This window comes from Plodia interpunctella, chromosome 20 (genome assembly GCF_027563975.2).
Source record: "Plodia interpunctella isolate USDA-ARS_2022_Savannah chromosome 20, ilPloInte3.2, whole genome shotgun sequence".
Classification (NCBI taxonomy): domain Eukaryota; kingdom Metazoa; phylum Arthropoda; class Insecta; order Lepidoptera; family Pyralidae; genus Plodia; species Plodia interpunctella.
The window spans coordinates 1,511,608-1,516,823 of NC_071313.1; the positions used below are offsets into that span (position 1 = coordinate 1,511,608).

A 5,216-nucleotide genomic window follows, 5' to 3' on the forward strand; every position below is an offset into this window, starting at 1 on the left:
CGCATGTTTTGTTCCCGGTTGTGTTCGGGGCTGTGACGCCGCGTCCGCAGCCCGCGGTCAGGAAAGTAGATAGAAAGAAATCGAATCTTGAATCGAATCGAAGAAAAATAAGATTTTACCATTTTGACTTTACTTTTTTAATATTGTTAATGATTGCATAAATTAATAAGTTTTATAAAAAAAAATGTCATTTTTGACACACATGCTTTTACGTTTGTCTGTGCGATCTTAATGCATTCAATGTGTAAAAATAAAAGTCATCCAAAAAAATGTCCGTGCAGTAATCCGTTCAGGAATTCCCAGGTCTGGAGCCGTTCCTGGTAATACCTGATGGTATCACCGGGTTTGATTTATGATAATAATGCATTGTCATCCAAACTAAACGTGTGAACAAGATTTCAGCTCAATCGGTTGAAGATATCTGCTTCAAACTTGAGTTGCAAGATTCCACCCGAGACATGGGGACATACATGCCTAGTTACATTGCAAGTTGAATTAAAGCTTGTAAATTTCATACAAAAAGATACATGTACAGCAGTGAATGTCTCTTACAGTCAACCGGCGATCGGTTGCGAGGACCCTTATACAGTTCTTTATATACAGGGTGACATTTAATACATGGGCAATATTGTCCATGATTCTGAACAACTTTTAGTATGGGTATTAAAAACTACTTTCTATGCAAAATTAAATACCTCTTGTGGAAAATGTATGGATCAGCCGATTTTTTTCGCGATTCCAAAGTTGCTTCCATACGAAAAGTTGTTCCATACGAAACTATGGACTGAGCATGCAGATCAAATGAGGCCAATGTATAAAATAAGAAAGAAAATAAATAAAAAATCTGTATAAAATCTAATCCCAACACGAGCCTACGCCGCAGAAATAAAACCGTTACGTGCCTCAAGATAAATGTGTCTCGGCGGAAACCTTCTGATTTATAGATTCTCAAATATTAAGAGGCTCTCCGTAACATTATTTGTCCATAATGATTGTGGATTGATGTAGTGGACGACACGTTTAGTGGCCATCTTGTCAAATTGAGACTTGTGGCCGTGCAATAGTGAAAAATGCTTTCATATTTCCGCGTGTTCTCCTCTAGGGACTGATTCCCGTGAAATTTTGGGAGCTGGTTCGATAAAGATATTACGAACATCGATAGCCGAGGAATTTTTTAAAAATTTATAAAAATGTCGGAGTTGGTATAGGTAAGGGGTAGGCCTTTAGCATTTTGTGTTTTGACAATGACGATAAAATAACAAAGGATTTTTATTTACGCCCCTCTTAAGTAATATCAATGATGAATGAATAAAAATGAATGATTTTAATTTAATATTAATATCCATTTGAAAAAATCTTTACGTCCGTTATTGCATTTGACTGTCAGTAATTATAGTGTATTTATTGTATAAATAAAAATTAATTAAGAAGGTTAAAATATTTATTTCAGTAACGTAGAATACTTCTTGGGATTGGGCGGGTCATGTGAGCCGCATGGCGCCGGAAAGATGGGAAAGAAGAGACTGATGATGGGAAAAGATCGCAAGGCAAGCCGAAGGTGCGATGGTCTGACGAACTGTCGGCCTTCGATAAAGATTGGCAACAACTGGCGGGGAATAGAAGTGGTTTGAAACAAAGAGGGGAGGCTTTTGCCCAGCAGTGGGACCTGAGAGCAACATAAAAAAAAGAATACTTCTATTTAATTAACATCCAATTCCACCAATAAAACCCAGTTTCACTATTGTTGTCTAAATCAGGCGTCAGTTAACCATTAAAATTAACAGAGGTTTTAAAGTCGTTGTTAAATCTATAATCCCAAGACAGAAAAATAAAACCAAGACCATTACAAAATCGACCAATAATTGACCTTCTGATGAATCATTCACTCGAATTCGTTTGCAGCTAAAGTTCTGCGAATTTAAAAAGTTAAACGAGTTCCGCAACTCTTGACTGTGTCTACCCCGTAAGGGCCACATTCGCCATAATGTATCTGTAACAAACCAATCACGACAAACTTAGTATTTTTGACAATATATTTTTTTTCATAATCATAGATTTAGAAAGGGCGCGGGTCTTTAATAGTTAAAAGCCTTCACTTTTTAATTTTATTGCTCCATCGTATAGCCCAAAGACGATTTTGCCAATGTCAAGTGTTAGAGACACTTACTGGGATCTCAACAGAAGACGTCAAATAAATGTAACAGATCTTTTAAAAAATGGTGCTAAGTAACTAACAAGATATTACATAACGTAAATAAAGCCGTTAATTTTTATATTCAGTAGTTTTCCGCAATTTTAGCGTCGCAAACGACTTGATACAAGGTATATACCTACTTTATCACATAAATATATAAAACGCTGCATTATTTGCGCGTTTGCTTACAGAATTTTCTTATGGTAGGGCTGTGCAAAAAAACGGCGCCTCGTATGGTATCCTCCCATGAATACCATACGAGGCGACAAAAGTTATTGAAAAATAGAAAATTCCATATTCTTCTTAGAAAATTCTGTAAGCAAACGCGCAAATAATGCAGCGTTTTATATATTTATGTGATAAAGTATGAGTCTACATTGGCATCAGGCAAGCGGCCGGTCATAAAATAACAGCTAAATCTTTAAAATTGCAACGTTTACTTTTTACGCTACGTCGGACTTCGTAACTACACAGACACAGCCTCGATTGAAATCAGAAATACGCGACGATCAGATCTATGCTAGCTTATCGTGAAAGTTCATGTTTCAGACACCCCTTCTAATAGTATTTTATCAGCGCAATTTAATATAGTATCCGCTTTTAGATCTCGTGTTTTCGTTCATCTCGCCTTGGAAGAAATTAATTTTAATTTCAGAAAACGTCATCACCGGAAAGGAAACAAAATGGCGGCACGTATTTTCACTATCGACGCTTCATAAACAGCTGTGTGTTGACAACCCTGTTGATGCTAAAAGAAATTCTTACCTCCATTTTCCGGGCGCTTGTGGAACAAATTCAAGATTGTAACAGATGACATATTGTTTCATATAATATATAACCTCAAATTCTCTTTACATATATGTGCACTAAACAAGTAAACTCCGTTTTTTTTTTTCTTAAAAGGTTATAGGTAGTATGTTTTAGCTCGTTCTGTCAACGTCAAGTATGGTAAAATGCGATAGTGAAAAAACATACCTAAGCTTTAACTATACTATAACTTTTTATGTAATTTTTATGATTATACACAGCAATATAAAATTCAAACGGACTTTTTAAGAAATTACTTTTGTAGTTAATGGTTTTTTTTTTACTTTAGAATGTATAGGTTTGAATTAATATTTGAGTTATTTTTAACAATAAATACTGTGAAGATTGTTTACATATTAGGAAGCGATGGTGGTGTAATGGTTAAGACGCCCGCCTATGAATAGAAAGGTCTCAGGTTCGTATCCTACTCGTGCCATATGAGTTTGTATTATAAAGTAGTTTTCATAGGCCACCATTCTTGTTTCCGGTAAAGAAAAACATCGTGAGAAAACCTGCACACTGGTTGACAGTTTAGTTCCCTAGTGTATATGCGACTACCTGCCACTAGATGGAGGTAAGTAGTCGTGAAAGTCATATCAGATGTCTTTAGGCGACTTGAATAAAATCTGACACCAGTGTTAGCAATAACACATTCGATATGATGATGACTTGTTAGGACATGTGGAAAAAACGGAGTGTAGTGCACTTAATTCCGATTGGAACCATATTCCAGATCGAGTTTAATTCGGCATACGCAACATAGTTCATTTACGTCGGTCGGAATGGAAACCCATATGGATGGTGTGTATGGGTGGTATTATAGCGGTCATATTCTGGGGCGGAATAACACGCCCGACTTAAACACCTAAACCCATATTTATTTTGTGTTGGTACTCGTGCTAACTCTCCGCATATTTGTAATTTTTATCTGGTCATACTGGAGGTTTCGTTAAGTTTAGAAGTATTTTAATATTATCACAAAACATGACAATATTAAATTTTACAAAAAAGACCAAGTACTCATATTGTACAGAATTCCTTCTACTCTTTTTATTGTATAATCTTACTAGCGGCCCGTCCCGGCTTTTCTCGGGTAAAACCATAAAAATTTGCCTATGTTACTTCTGAACATTTTGTCTATATATGTGCCAAATTTCGTCAAAATCGATCCAGTACTTTTTAAGTATATTAATTACAAACAAAAAATAAGAATACGAATCTTTTCTCTTCGTAATATTGGCATGAATAAAACACAAATTCAAAGTATATTTCATGTTTCTTGTAAATTTAATTCATGTTTCTAAAATCAAAATCAAAATCTAATCATTTATTCAGAAATTAGGCCTTCACAGGCACTTTTTCACGTCATATTCTAAATTAAATGATGTTTACCACAGCTACAAACTACTAGCATTTCGGAACGACCACTGCTGAGAAGAAATGAAATGCCAGAACGGCTTACCATTTTTTAAATATAAATTTATGTATAATTTTTTATCAGTCGCGAAGCTCAACCACAATAGAGGGAACCTCCCGACCCGATCCATGACGCCGCCACCGGTTTGACCATTTGAGTGTGCATGACATACTCGAACTCCATAATCTAACATAATAGATACCTATGTTACTTTCAGACACTTGAAGATCACAAATCACGTATATGTTTTACAAGTAAATGTCAAAATATATTCAATAAACATGTCAAGAAAATATATAAATAATTATAAAAAGGTAAGATCAAGTGTGATCAATGTAAAGAAGATAAATCTCCTTTACATTACAAGAAATTATGATATAATTGTAGGTAAATATTCTTGCTTAGCAACAGCATATATATTTGTACCTGTTGACTTTGAGACTACCGGCGTTTGGGGATCTGAGACAAAGACTTTTTTGGAAGAATTGGGCCGCCAGATTTCCGAACGATCCAATGATAGACGCTCTACTCGTATGCCGTTCCTGGATCAAAGACTCTCCTTAGCAATTCAACGCGGTAATGCAGCTGCATTATGGGCGACCTTCGGGCCGGGTTCGGCACGGAGTGGTCTCATAGATTAATTAACATTTTGACGAAGCATGTTGCAGATTTCTTCATGTAAACATTTTGACGAAGCTTCTTGCGGATTTTACTGTTGTATATTTTGACGAAGCTTGTGGCGGATACTTTTCTGTATACGTTTTGAATAGCATGAAATAAATTGTTGTTATTAAGATT

General features: G+C 35.6%; 1 long non-coding RNA gene across 1 annotated transcript; it reads right to left on the reverse strand.

The window, feature by feature from the left end:
* Nucleotides 1-1,423: 1,423 nt before the first annotated feature.
* On the reverse strand, nt 1,424-3,131 carry LOC128678688 (uncharacterized). Its single transcript, XR_008405668.1, has 2 exons — nt 2,960-3,131; nt 1,424-1,990 (listed from the first exon to the last, which is right to left on the reverse strand). It is a non-coding gene; the product is annotated as an uncharacterized LOC128678688 (long non-coding RNA).
* Between the last annotated feature and the right edge of the window lie 2,085 nt (nt 3,132-5,216).